A 15,541-nucleotide genomic window follows, 5' to 3' on the forward strand; every position below is an offset into this window, starting at 1 on the left:
GCCTCTAGTTGTGTTCAAGTTCGAAAAAAAAACATATCACAGTCGTGGCTTACTTAAATAACTCAATGATTTCTCCAAAACACGTAATTGTTCCGTAGCCAGTGATGTAGTTGTAAATCGTGAGGTACCAGAACACAAAGTGAGCGTGAGAGTGGTGTGGAGGAGTTCTGAGGTACCAGAACACAAAGTGAGCGTGAGAGGGGTGTGTGGGAGTTCTGAGGTACCAGAACACAAAGTGAGGGTGAGAGGGGTGTGTGGGAGAGTTCTGAGGTACCAGAACACAAAGTGAGCGTGAGAGGGGAGTGTGGGAGAGTTCTGAGGTACCAGAACACAAAGTGAGCGTGAGAGGGGTGTGTGGGAGTTCTGAGGTACCAGAACACAAAGTGAGCGTGAGAGGGGTGTGTGGGAGTTCTGAGGTACCAGAACACAAAGTGAGCGTGAGAGGGGTGTGTGGGAGTTCTGAGGTACCAGAACACAAAGTGAGGGTGAGAGGGGTGTGTGGGAGTTCTGAGGTACCAGAACACAAAGTGAGGGTGAGAGGGGTGTGTGGGAGTTCTGAGGTACCAGAACACAAAGTGAGCGTGAGAGGGGTGTGGGGGAGTTCTGAGGTACCAGAACACAAAGTGAGCGTGAGAGGGGTGTGGGGGAGAGTTCTGAGGTACCAGAACACAAAGTGAGCGTGAGAGGGGAGTGTGGGAGAGTTCTGAGGTACCAGAACACAAAGTGAGCGTGAGAGGGGTGTGTGGGAGTTCTGAGGTACCAGAACACAAAGTGAGCGTGAGAGGGGTGTGTGGGAGTTCTGAGGTACCAGAACACAAAGTGAGGGTGAGAGGGGTGTGTGGGAGTTCTGAGGTACCAGAACACAAAGTGAGCGTGAGAGGGGTGTGGGGGAGTTCTGAGGTACCAGAACACAAAGTGAGCGTGAGAGGGGTGTGGGGGAGTTCTGAGGTACCAGAACACAAAGTGAGCGTGAGAGGGGTGTAGGGGAGTTCTGAGGTACCAGAACACAAAGTGAGGGTGAGAGGGGTGTGGGAGTTCTGAGGTACCAGAACACAAAGTGAGCGTGAGAGGGGTGTGGGAGTTCTGAGGTACCGGAACACAAAGTGAGCGTGAGAGGGGAGTGACCTGTGGAGTTTTGAGGTACCAGAACACAAAGTGAGCGTGAGAGGGGTGTGTGGGAGTTCTGAGGTACCAGAACACAAAGTGAGCGTGAGAGGGGTGTGTGGGAGTTCTGAGGTACCAGAACACAAAGTGAGTGTGAGAGGGATGTGTGGGAGTTCTGAGGTACCAGAACACAAAGTGAGCGTGAGAGGGGTGTGTGGGAGTTCTGAGGTACCAGAACACAAAGTGAGCGTGAGAGGGGTGTGTGGGAGTTCTGAGGTACCAGAACACAAAGTGAGCGTGAGAGGGGTGTGTGGGAGTTCTGAGGTACCAGAACACAAAGTGAGCGTGAGAGGGGAGTGACCTGGGGAGTTCTGAGGTACCAGAACACAAAGTGAGCGTGAGAGGGGAGTGACCTGGGGAGTTTTATAATAAACATTGCATGCATATCATCGCATTTGCGTAGCGGCATAGAGCAGTAGAGGAGAGACACTTACTGAAGATGCATAATATGGGGAACATTTATAGGATCTGAGGAAAATCTGGCCTTTTATAAACACATTTCATGCAATTCTACATCATTTTACATGACTGGAGACTTTGGCAGAATCTTGTTTAATACCGCACAAGTGATCGAAATGGCAGGCTACTTTGACACTGACAGGACTGAGAATCTGACATCAATAAAAACGACCTGTCTTGAATCCATTAATATCCTAGGCCTAGGTGTGTGGAGACACATATTGTAGGCTACAATATGAGGAGGAAATTATAGTCCTGAACATGCTTTCTGGTCAAACCCCACCTCAGATTTGATTTTAACAATGAGTAGGCTAGATGTATGTTGCTGTTGCATAAAGTAATAAATAAGAGCCTTTTCACGGATCCTATTTTTCCTACTACTACTTCGTGTCAGACACTCAGCTGTCAATCGGAAAATAGTAGCCTGGACACAAACAATAATAATAACGGTACCTTATTTACAAGTACAACATACTTTTTAAAACCAGTTGCTATTGTGGATTATGTCAAATTTCAAATCAAATTTATTTATATAGCCCTTCGTACATCAGCTGATATCTCAAAGTGCTGTACAGAAACCCAGCCTAAAACCCCAAACAGCAAGCAATGCAGGTGTAGAAGCACGGTGGCTAGGGAAAAACTCCCTAGAAAGGCCAAAACCTAGGAAGAAACCTAGAGAGGAACCAGGCTATGTGGGGTGGCCAGTCCTCTTCTGGCTGTGCCGGGTGGAGATTATAACAGAACATGGCCAAGATGTTCAAATGTTCATAAATGACCAGCATGGTCGAATAATAATAAGGCAGAACAGTTGAAACTGGAGCAGCAGCACGGCCAGGTGGACTGGGGACAGCAAGGAGTCATCATGTCAGGTAGTCCTGGGGCATGGTCCTAGGGCTCAGGTCCTCCGAGAGAGAGAAAGAGAGAAGGAGAGAATTAGAGAACGCACACTTAGATTCACACAGGACACCGAATAGGACAGGAGAAGTACTCCAGATATAACAAACTGACCCTAGCCCCCCGACACATAAACTATTATGTGATGTCTTGCTACAGATAGATGTCATAATTTGACCAGCTTCTCACAACAGGAAAATAATCCTGCAGCAACAGGAAATGTGAATTAATTATGGTCATTTTTGTAGGAGCTGATACATTTTTTGTTGGGATAAGTCAAGTCTGACATTTTAATGTGGAAATTACAAACTTTAGAAGGCTTTTTTAAAACTCGAATACACTGCAATTTGCATTTGTTGCTTCCCAGGAAATGTATCTTTGACAACAGAGTGATCAAATGAACACAGTACACCTGTATCTTGTATCCTCCCTCTAGAATAGATAGACTAGACAAAAATGTCTAGACCACAAGGACTACGCTGAGTGTCCCGTATCACAGCCCTCAATCATGAGTTCCTCACAGGAAGATGAGGGTGGTGTGGAAAGCAGGTAGGCCCCTACATGCTTTTTTCAATTGTAATTTTTGTCAGCATACCCGTTGTAAATTAAGGCAAACTGAATTGATGATGGCTTACTGGCATGTCACAGCCTCATTCATATCTAGTAATATATTAACAGGAATATTAAATAAAACATGACTGTTATAATTTGTCCGTTTAACATAATGAAAAATACATCTTATATGATTCACAGTTGCAGTAAATAGTAATATTGCAATAATAAGTAATTAACAGTTTATAAACTAGGCCTATATACGGTACCAGTCAAAAGTTTGGACACACCTACTCATTCAAGGTCTTTTCTTCATTTTTACTATTTTCTACATTGTAGAAAACTATGAAATAACACATATGGAATCATGTAGTAACCAAAAAAAAGTGTTAAACAAATCAAACTATATTTTACATTGTTCAAAGTAGTCACCCTTTGCCTTGATGACAACTTTGCACACTCTTGGCATTCTCTCAACCAGCTTCATGAGGAATGCTTTTCCAACAGTCTTGAAGGAGTTCCCACATATGCTGAGCACTTGTTGGCTGCTTTTCCTTCACTCTGCCGTCCAACTCATCCCAAACCATCTCAATTGGGTTTACATTCTACATAATCTACATAATAGTGAAGAATAGTGAAGACATCAACACTATGTAAATAACCCATATATATGTTTTATTATATTATTTTATAATGTATATGTATTAAATGTAAATGTAAATGTATATGTATTAAAATATGCTGCACCAGATGACCTGGCTTCCACAATCACCTGACCTCAACCCATTTTGAGATGGTTTGGGATGAGTTGGACTGCAGAGTGAAGAAAAAGCAGCCAACAAGTGATCAGCATATGTGGGAACTCCTTCAAGGCTGTTGGAAGAGCATTTCAGTTGAAGCTGATTGAAAGAATGCCAAGGGTGTCCAAAGCTGTCATCAAGGCAAAGGGTGGCTACTTTGAAGAATCTCAAATATAAAATATATTTTGATTTGTTTAAACCAGTTGAGTCTATGGGGGCGCTATTTCATTATTGGATAAAAAACGTTCCTGTTTTAAGCGCAATATTTTGTCGCGAAAAGATGCTCGACTATGCATATTATTGACAGTTTTGGAAAGAAAACACTCTGAAGTTTCAGAATCTGCAAAGATATTGTCTGTGAGTGCCCCAGAACTCATTCTACAGGCGAAACCAAGATGAAACGTCAAACAGGAAATGAGCAGAATTTCTGAAGCTCTGTTTTCTAATGTCTCCTTATATGGCTGTGAATGCGACAGGAATAAGCTTAGACCTTCTGCCGTTGCCCCAAGATGTCGGCAGCATTGTGACGTATTTGTAGGCATATCATTGGAAGATTGACCATAAGAGACTACATTTTCCAAGTGTCCGCCTGGTGTCCTGCGTCGAAATTGGTGCGCAACGCCAGGTGCAAGTATTTTTCCATTTGATAGAGAGGAGAAACCAGGCTTCCACGAACGATATATCATCGAAGAGATATGTGAAAAACACCTTGAGGATTGATTCTAAACAACATTTGCCATGTTTTCAGTCGATATTATGGAGTTAATTTGGAAAAAAGTTCGCGTTTTGAGGACTGAATTTTCGAGTTTTTTTGGTAGCCAAATGTGATGTACAAAACGGAGCTATTTCTAATACACAAATCTTTTTGGAAAAACTGAGCATTTGCTATCTAACTGAGAGTCTCCTCATTGAAAACATCCGAAGTTCTTCATAGGTAAATTATTTTATTTGAAGGCTTTTCTTGTTTTTTGTTGAAATGTTGCCTGCTGGATGCTAACGCTAAAGCTAACGCTAAATGCTACGCTAGCTAGCTACTGTTACACAAATGATTGTTTTCCTATGGTTGAGAAGCATATTTTGAAAATCTGAGATGACAGTGTTGTTTACAAAAGGCTAAGCTTGAGAGATGGCATATTTATTTCATTTCATTTGCGATTTTCATGAATAGTTAACGTTGCGTTATGGTAATGAGCTTGAGTCTGTATTCACGTTTTTGGTTACTACATGATTCCATATGTGTTATTTCATAGTTTTGATTTCTTCACTGTTACACCACAATGTAGAAAATAGTAAAAATAAAGAAAAACCCTTGAATGAGTAGGTGTGGCCAAACTTTAGACCTGTAATGTACATTATAAACCTTTCAGAAATTATTGTAGGTAAACCTTAATGGAAAATTTCACCTAAAAACTATATTTTTCTATTTGTTTTATTAGTCCATTGTTGATATACACCCAAAATGTTTCGCACGTCAGCAATCAAGTTTTCAAGATATATAACTTTCAAGATGGCGTAGCAGACAGACATTTGTTTTGTCTTGTCCCGTGTATATACAGTTTTCTTCGTATATATTTAATATATTTTTCATATTTTTTAATCTCAATTTCCATCTACGGACTGAACATACTCTCCTGCAACCCGTCTCACTCAATGTGGTACGGATCTGCTATTTTTTATACTTTAGAACCGGAACCCCCATCAGAAGCTAGCCAGCTAACTAGCTACTAGCTAGTAGTCAGCCACTGCTAGCGGTCATCACCTTTAACTCAGACACCAGCGCTGCACAGCGCGATATCAACCCAGAGCATATCCGATTGCTCTTTCTCTACCACATCTCCGGATTCCTACCGCAAGCTCTGAACCTTTACACTGGATCATCGCAGCTAGCTAGCTGCTATCCGAATGGCTACTCCTGGTTAACGTCTCTGTACCAAAGCAAGCGCTAGTTAGCCTGGAGCTAGCATCGAGCTAGGCCCATCTCCCGGCTATCCGAAGAGATCCATCAGACAATTCCTGGGCTTCGATACCTCTTTTGGCAATTGGTCTGGACCCTTTTCTGCCGATCCATCACGACTGGTCTGCGCATGTAACCGTCCGAGGGGGTTTCAACAGGCTGTTCTGCTGCAATGTCCCCCGCAGGCCCATCTGCTAGCCTGCTTGCCCCGGCCCGCTAGCTGTCTGATTCGCCGTGTCTCCAGCTTGCCTAGCTACTCACTGGACCCTATGATCCCTAGGCTACACATGCCTCTCTCTAATGCCAATATGCCTTGTCTATTGCTGTTTTGGTGAGTGATTATTGTCTTATTTCACAGCCCTGCTCAATATGCCTTAGCTAGTCCTTTTGTTCCACCCCCCACACGTGGTGACCTCACCTAGCTTAAATGGTGCCTCCAGAGACACAACCTCTCTCATCGTCACTCAATGCCTAGGTTTACCAACACTGTACTCACATCCTACCTTACCCTTCTCTGTACATTATGCCTTGAATCTATTCTACCGTGCCCAGAAACCTGCTCCTTTTACTCTTTGTTCCGAACGCACTAGACGACCAGTTCTTATAGCCTTTAGCCGTACCCTTATCCTACTCCTCCTCTGGTGATGTAGAGGTTAATCCAGGTCCTGCAGCCCCCAGCATCACTCCCATTCCCCAAGCACTCTCATTTGTTGACTTCTGTAACCGTAAAAGCCTTGGTTTCATGTATGTTAACATTTGAAGCCTCCTCCCTAAGTTTGTTTTATTCACTGCTTTAGCACACTCCACCAACCCGGATGTCCTAGCCGTGTCTGAATCCTGGCTTAGGAAGGCCACCAAAAATCCTGAAATTTCCATCCCTAACTATAACATTTTCCGACAAGATAGAACTTCCAAAGGGGGAGGAGTTGCAATCTACTGCAGAGACAGCCTGCAGAGATCTGTCATACTATTCAGGTCTGTGCCCAAACAATTTGAACTTCTACTTTTAAAATCCACCTTTCCAGAAACAAGTCTCTCACCGTTGCCGCTTGTTATAGACCCCCGTCAGCCCCCAGCTGTGCCCTGGACACCATATGTGAATTGATCGCCCCCCATCTATCTTCAGAGTTCGTACTGTTAGGTGACCTAAACTGGGACATGCTCAACACCCCGGCTGTCCTAAAATCTAAGCTAGATGCCCTCAATCTCTCACAAATTATCAAGGAACCTACCAGGCACAACCCTAATTCCGTAACCATGGGCACCCTCTTAGACATCATCCTGACCAACTTGCCCTCTAAATACACCTCTACACCAAGGCTTTTGACTCTGTCAATCACCGCATTCTTATCAGCAGACTCAATAGCCTTGGTTTCTCAGATGAATGCCCCGCCTGGTTCACCAACTACTTCTCAGATAGAGTTCAGTGTGTCAAATCGGAGGGCCTGTTGTCCGGACCTCTGGCAGTCTTTATGGGGGTGCCACAGGGTTCAATTCTCGGGGCGACTCTTTTCTCGTAATATATCAATTACGTTGCTCTTGCTGCTGGTGATTCTCTGATCCACCTCTATGCAGACGACACCATTCTGTATACATCTGACCCTTCTTTGGACACTGTGTTAACAAGCCTACAAAAGAGCTTCAACGCCATACAACACTCCTACCGTGGCCTCCAACTGCTTTTAAATGCTAGTAAAACTAAATGCATGCTCTTTAACCGATTGCTGCCCACACCCTCCCGCCCGACTAGCATCACTACTCTGGACGGTTCTGATCTAGAATATGTGGACAACTACAAATACCTAGGTGTCTGGTTAGACTGTAAACTCTCCTTCCAGACTCACATTAAGCATCTCCATTCCAAAATTAAATCTAGAATCGGTTTCCTATTTCACAACAAAGCCTCCTTCACTCATGCTGCCAAACATACCCTCGTAAAACTGACTATCCTACCGATCCTTGACTTCGGCGATGTCATCTACAAAATAGCCTCCAACACTCTACTCAGCAAACTGGATGTAGTCTATCACAGTGCCATCCGTTTTGTCACCAAAGCCCCATATACTACCCACCACTGCAACCTGTATGCTCTCGTTGGCTGGCCCTCACCACATATTCGTCGCCAAACCTGCTAGCTCCATGTCATCTATAAGTCTTTGCTAGGTAAAGCCCCGTCTTATCTCAGCTCACTGGTCACCATAGCAACACCCACCCATAGCACGCGCTCCAGCAGGTATATTTCACTGGTCACTGGTTCCTTCCAGTTCTCTGCTGCCAATGACTGGAACGAATTGCAAAAATCACTGAAGTTGGAGTATTATATCTCCCTCACTAACTTTAAGCATCAGCTGTCAGAACACCATACCTGTACACAGCCCATCTGTAAATAGCCCACCCAACTACCTCATCCCCATATTATTACTTATCCTCTTGCTCTTTTGCACCCCAGTATCTCTACTTGCACATCACCATCTGCACATCTATCACTCCAGTGTTAATGCTAAATTGTAATTATTTTGCCTCTATGGACTATTTATTGCCTTAGATTTTCCTATTGTGTTGTTGACTGTACGTTTGTTTATCCCATGTGTAACTCTGTGTTGTTTGTGTTGCAGTGCTTTGCTTTATCTTGGCCAGGTCGCAGTTGTAAATGAGAACTTGTTCTCAACTAGCCTACCTGGTTAAATAAAGGTGTTCTCAACTAGCCTACCTGGTTAAATAAAGGTGTTCTCAACTAGCCTACCCGGTTAAATAAAGGTGTTCTCAACTAGCCTACCTGGTTAAATAAAGGTGTTCTCAACTTGCCTACCCGGTTAAATAAAGGTGTTCTCAACTAGCCTACCCGGTTAAATAAAGGTGTTCTCAACTAGCCTACCTGGTTAAATAAAGGTGTTCTCAACTTGCCTACCCGGTTAAATAAAGGTGTTCTCAACTAGCCTACCCGGTTAAATAAAGGTGTTCTCAACTAGCCTACCTGGTTAAATAAAGGTGTTCTCAACTGGCCTACCTGGTTAAATAAAGGTGTTCTCAACTGGCCTACCCGGTTAAATAAAGGTGTTCTCAACTGGCCTATCTGGTTAAATAAAGGTGTTCTCAACTGGCCTACCTGGTTAAATAAAGGTGTTCTCAACTAGCCTACCTGGTTAAATAAAGGTGTTCTCAACTGGCCTACCCGGTTAAATAAAGGTGTTCTCAACTGGCCTATCTGGTTAAATAAAGGTGTTCTCAACTGGCCTACCTGGTTAAATAAAGGTGTTCTCAACTAGCCTACCTGGTTAAATAAAGGTGTTCTCAACTGGCCTACCTGGTTAAATAAAGGTGTTCTCAACTGGCCTACCTGGTTAAATAAAGGTGTTCTCAACTGGCCTACCTGGTTAAATAAAGGTGTTCTCAACTGGCCTACCCGGTTAAATAAAGGTGTTCTCAACTAGCCTACCTGGTTAAATAAAGGTGTTCTCAACTGGCCTACCTGGTTAAATAAAGGTGTTCTCAACTAGCCTACCCGGTTAAATAAAGGTGTTCTCAACTGGCCTATCTGGTTAAATAAAGGTGTTCTCAACTGGCCTACCTGGTTAAATAAAGGTGTTCTCAACTGGCCTACCTGGTTAAATAAAGGTGTTCTCAACTGGCCTACCTGGTTAAATAAAGGTGTTCTCAACTGGCCTACCCGGTTAAATAAAGGTGTTCTCAACTGGCCTACCCGGTTAAATAAAGGTGTTCTCAACTGGCCTACCCGGTTTAATAAAGGTGTTCTCAACTAGCCTACCTGGTTAAATAAAGGTGTTCTCAACTGGCCTACCCGGTTAAATAAAGGTGTTCTCAACTGGCCTACCCGGTTTAATAAAGGTGTTCTCAACTGGCCTACCTGGTTAAATAAAGGTGTTCTCAACTGGCCTACCTGGTTAAATAAAGGTGTTCTCAACTGGCCTACCTGGTTAAATAAAGGTGTTCTCAACTGGCCTACCTGGTTAAATAAAGGTGTTCTCAACTAGCCTACCTGGTTAAATAAAGGTGTTCTCAACTGGCCTACCTGGTTAAATAAAGGTGTTCTCAACTAGCCTACCTGGTTAAATAAAGGTGTTCTCAACTGGCCTACCTGGTTAAATAAAGGTGTTCTCAACTGGCCTACCTGGTTAAATAAAGGTGTTCTCAACTAGCCTACCTGGTTAAATAAAGGTGTTCTCAACTGGCCTACCTGGTTAAATAAAGGTGTTCTCAACTGGCCTACCTGGTTAAATAAAGGTGTTCTCAACTGGCCTACCTGGTTAAATAAAGGTGTTCTCAACTGGCCTACCTGGTTAAATAAAGGTGTTCTCAACTGGCCTACCTGGTTAAATAAAGGTGTTCTCAACTAGCCTACCTGGTTAAATAAAGGTGTTCTCAACTGGCCTACCTGGTTAAATAAAGGTGTTCTCAACTAGCCTACCTGGTTAAATAAAGGTGTTCTCAACTAGCCTACCTGGTTAAATAAAGGTGTTCTCAACTAGCCTACCTGGTTAAATAAAGGTGTTCTCAACTGGCCTACCTGGTTAAATAAAGGTGTTCTCAACTGGCCTACCTGGTTAAATAAAGGTGTTCTCAACTGGCCTACCTGGTTAAATAAAGGTGTTCTCAACTGGCCTACCCGGTTAAATAAAGGTGTTCTCAACTGGCCTACCTGGTTAAATAAAGGTGTTCTCAACTGGCCTACCTGGTTAAATAAAGGTGTTCTCAACTGGCCTACCCGGTTAAATAAAGGTGTTCTCAACTAGCCTACCTGGTTAAATAAAGGTGTTCTCAACTGGCCTACCTGGTTAAATAAAGGTGTTCTCAACTAGCCTCCCTGGTTAAATAAAGGTGTTCTCAACTGGCCTACCTGGTTAAATAAAGGTGTTCTCAACTGGCCTACCCGGTTAAATAAAGGTGTTCTCAACTGGCCTACCTGGTTAAATAAAGGTGTTCTCAACTGGCCTACCTGGTTAAATAAAGGTGTTCTCAACTGGCCTACCCGGTTAAATAAAGGTGTTCTCAACTGGCCTACCTGGTTAAATAAAGGTGTTCTCAACTGGCCTACCTGGTTAAATAAAGGTGTTCTCAACTGGCCTACCAGGTTAAATAAAGGTGTTCTCAACTAGCCTACCTGGTTAAATAAAGGTGTTCTCAACTGGCCTACCTAAAGGTGTTCTCAACTAGCCTCCCTGGTTAAATAAAGGTGTTCTCAACTGGCCTACCTGGTGTTCTCAACTAGCCTACCTGGTTAAATAAAGGTGTTCTCAACTAGCCTACCTGGTTAAATAAAGGTGTTCTCAACTAGCCTACCTGGTTAAATAAAGGTGAAATAAAATAAAATAAAACTACAGAAATACAGCCAGTATGATGCAACATCAGGATGCAAAATGCATTATGCCGGCTATATTAATACATTATTGAAGGTTATATATTTTAACTTGATTGCTGATATGCAAAACATTTTGGGACTATATCAACTAATGGACTAATGACACAAACAGCAAAAGATCATTTTCCGGGCTCACTTTTCCTTTAATGTGAGTGTTACCCAAACTACACATTTATTGACTGTACCTGAGAAACATGAGGTTTGTGTTCACCAGATTCATGTTTTCATTTATACAATTTATATTACAGCCCCCAGTCTGTGCAGTCAGCAGCATCTCCAGCACGCAGCTATCTGTCCATGAAGAGTGACCAGTCAATGGGTCAGCCCATTAATTTCAGAGATAGAGCTTTGGATGGAGGGTTTCGGTGAGTTTAACATGTTGCACCGGGACGTGGTATTAGAAAGGTCTGAATACAGTTTAGATTCAACTGAAAAGGCAAAACAGGAAGATTTATTTTATAGAATATTACTTTACCTCTCAATACAAAGGCTGTTAGGAGGAGCATCATTTGCTTTTGATATTATATTTGTTATTGGCTTTGGTTCTAATTAAGCCATTTCTATTAGACACCAAAATATACAACTCATTCATTTCTAATGAATCAATATCTTCCAATATCTTCTTGATTGCAATTATTCACACATTTGTTTTACAAGGTTCAGCTAGGTTTGGGTAATGATTGTTTTTTTTAGGTTATTTGAACAGATTCCAGGATAATAGTGATGGCAGAAAACACATTTATAATGTGCCAGTTAACGCCTTTAAACTTTGGTTGCAGTGGTGCTAATATAAATGGCCAGCAGGTGGAACAATAACCACAATGAAATGAGGTTCTATAAACATTATTCTACATTTTTATTTCATATCAAAATGACTCTTACTGTATTAATGTTTTTCAACTGTAGTTTAAGTTTCACAACTCAAAGCCTGTATTTGGTACATGTTTTTATGGTAATCATATCAGCATCATTGTAAATGAAGGCAAACTGAATTGATGATGGCTAACAGGATTGTCACCTTGGCAAGCTCAGCTTCATTTTGCATTGAGAATTATATTTTAAAAGGAATATTAAATTAAACAAACAATAAATGTGTTATGATTTGTCTGTTTAACATAAAAACAATGGTGTCTTTATGTTTCACAGTTGCAGTCAAGAATAATATTGGTATCATAACTAATTAACCCTTTATAAACTAGGGTCAGGATTCAATCTGACTGAGGGTGGTTGACAATCCGGCATTTAAAGGCAATCTTCCTGCATTAGTGGAGATTCACAGTAAATGTACAGTGCATTTACTCTAGGTTTCTTCCAAAGGTTCTGGCCTTTCTAGGGAGTTTTTCCTAGCCACCGTGCTTCTACACCTGCATTGCTTGCTGTTTGGGGGTTTTAGGCTGGGTTTCTGTACAGCACTTTGAGATATCAGCTGATGTACGAAGGGCTTTATAAATACATTTGATTTGATTTGATTCGGAAAGTATTCAGACCCCTTCCCTTTTTCCACTTTGTTACGTTACACACTTATTCTAAAATTGATTAAATAAAACATACAAAATAGAAACAATTCTCATTAATCTACACACGATACACCATAATGACAAAGCAAAAACTGGTTTTAAGAAATGTTTGCACATTTATTCGTAAAAAATTAATAAAATGAAATATCACAGTTACATATGTATTCAGGCCCTTTACTCAGTACTTTGTTGAAGCACATTTGGCAGCGATTACAGCCTTGAGCGTTCTTGGGTATGACTGCAATCTTGGCACACCTGTATTTGGGGAGTTTCTCCCATTGTTCTCTGCAGATCCTCTAAAGATCTGTCAGGTTGGATGGGGAGCGTCACTGCACAGTTATTTTCAGGTCTCTACAGAGATGCTCAATTGGGTTCAAGTCCGGGCTCTGGCTGGGCCACTCAAGAACATTCTAAGACTTGTCCCGAAGCTACTCCTGCGTCTTCTTGGTTGTGTGCTTAGGGTTGTTGTCCTGTTGAAGGTGAACCATCGCCCCAGTCTGTGGTCCTGAGCGCTCTGGAGCAGGTTTTCATCAAGGAAAATATCTGTACTTTGCTCCGTTCATCTTTCACTCACCGCTGAAAAACATCCCCATGATGCTGCCACCACGCTTCACATGATGCTGCCACCACAGGTTTCCTCCAGACTTGACGCTTGCTTGGTTTGATTTGTCATTCAGGCCGGAGAGTTCGATCTTGGTTTCATCAGACCAGAGAATGGTCTGAGAGTCCATTACGTGTCTTTTGGCAAACTCCAAGAGGGCTGTCATGTGTCTTTTACTGAGGAGAGTGGCTTCCGTCTGGCCACTGCCATAAGTGGATATGGATATTGGATATTGGATTGATTGGATTGTTGCAGAGATGGTTGTCCTTCTGGAAGGTTCTCCCATCTCATTTTTTATATTTTTTAAAATTTTGCCCCTTTTTCTCCCCAATTTCAATTGTTTTAGTAGCTACTATCTTGTCTCATCGCTACAACTCCCGTACGGGCTCGGGAGAGACGAAGGTTGAAAGTCATGCGTCCTCCGATACACAACCCAACCAACCCACTGCTTCTTAACACAGCGCCATCCAACCCGGAAGCCAGCTGCACCAATGTGTCGGAGTAAACACCGTGCACCTGGCAACCTTGGTTAGCGCGCACTGCGCCCGGCCCGCCACAGGAGTCGCTGGTGCACAGGAGTCTCTGGTGCGCGATGAGACAAGGAATTCCCTACCGGCCAAACCCTCCCTAACCCGGACAACGCTAGGCCGATTGTGCGTCGCCCCACGGACCTCCCGGTCGCGGCCGGTTACGACAGAGCCTGGGCGCGAACCCAGAGTCTCTGGTGGCACAGCTGGCGCTGCAATACAGCGCCCTTAACCACTGCGCCACCCGGGAGGCCACCTTCCTGACCAAGGTCCTTCTCCTCCGATTGCTCAGCTTGGCTGGGCGGCCAGCTTTAGGAAGACTCTTGGTGGTTCCAAACTTCTTGCATTTAAGAATGATAGAGGCCACTGTGTTCTTGGGGACCTTCAATGCTGCAGAAATGTTTTGGGACCCTTCCCCAGATCTGTGCCTCGACACAATCCTGTCTCCTCAACTCCAACCTCATGGCTTGGTTTTTGCTCTGACATGCACTGTCAACTGTGGGTCCTTAGTGTGTACCTTCCCAAATCATGTCCAATCAATTGAATTTACCACAGGTGGACTCCAATCAAGTTGCAGAAACATCAAGGATGATCAATGGAAGCAGGATGCACCTGAACTCAATTAAGAGTCTCATAGCAATGGGTCTGAATACTTATGTAAATAAGGTATCCTGTTTTTTATTTTGAATACATTTGCAATCATTTTTAAATACCTGTTTTCACTTTGTCATTATGGGATATTGTGTGTTGATCGATGAAGATAACATGTATTTAACCCATTTTAGAATAAGGCCGTAACGTGACAAAATGTGGAAAAGGGGAAGGGGTCTGAATACTTTCCAAATGCACTGTATGTCAGCTCAATCTGAAATTACTTTTGAAAGACACATTGTTGAGGTCTAATTGAATTCCATCAAAAGCTTCGTTACATTCTAAACCTTTTTATTAATCATTGTAGGTAAACCTTAATGTGAAAGTTACCCACATGAGATATTATTGACTGTACCTGAGAAACATGAGGTTTGTGTTCACCAGATTCATGTTTTCATTGATGCAATTTATATTACAGCCCCCAGTCGGTGCAGTCAGCAGCATCTCCAGCACGCAGCTATCTGTCCATGAAGAGTGACCAGTCAATGGGTCAGCCCATTAATTTCAGAGATGTTTCTTTGTTTGAAGACCACAGGTGAGTTTAACATTCAAAGGGAAGTATTGATAGAAAGAAGATGTGAATATAGTTCAGTTCAAATGGAATATGCAAAACAGGAAGATTTCATGACCGAGAATTATGAGGTTCTTTCACCAAAAAAAGATGACTGAAATAATTGGCTTAAAGTTCCAACCCCTCATTGGTTTGAATAGTGTGAGCACCATATAGGTAGAGAATATTGTACAGAACAAAGTATTGATGACGTCTACCCATTACGTACATACCCCAACCAGAAGCCATGGATTACAGGCAACATCCACACTTAGCTTAAGGGTAGAGTTGCCGTTTTCGAGGAATGGGAGTTTCAATTGGACGCTTATAAGAAATCACACTATTTATATATATATATACTATCACGACGACAAACAGACAAAGCGTCAATACAGGACCAAGATTGAGTGAAGTTCCTTCTATGCTCGATTCAAGGCAAGCAATACTGCCCCTGCATGAGAGCACCAGCTGTTCCTGGCGACTGTGTGATCTCAC

The 15,541-nt window shown here is 42.7% G+C and overlaps 1 long non-coding RNA gene across 1 annotated transcript in view; it reads left to right on the plus strand.

Moving 5' to 3' along the window:
- LOC139389396 (uncharacterized) overlaps nucleotides 1-11,563 on the plus strand; it is an 11,793-nt gene extending 230 nt beyond the window's left edge. Inside the window, exons 2-3 of the long non-coding RNA XR_011629401.1 lie at nucleotides 2,954-3,066; nucleotides 11,449-11,563. This is a non-coding gene — a long non-coding RNA (uncharacterized lncRNA). The remainder of the gene's footprint in view (nucleotides 1-2,953; nucleotides 3,067-11,448) is intronic.
- The last annotated feature ends 3,978 nt before the right edge of the window (nucleotides 11,564-15,541 follow it).

This window comes from Oncorhynchus clarkii, chromosome 30, assembly GCF_045791955.1.
Source record: "Oncorhynchus clarkii lewisi isolate Uvic-CL-2024 chromosome 30, UVic_Ocla_1.0, whole genome shotgun sequence".
NCBI lineage: Eukaryota > Metazoa > Chordata > Actinopteri > Salmoniformes > Salmonidae > Oncorhynchus > Oncorhynchus clarkii.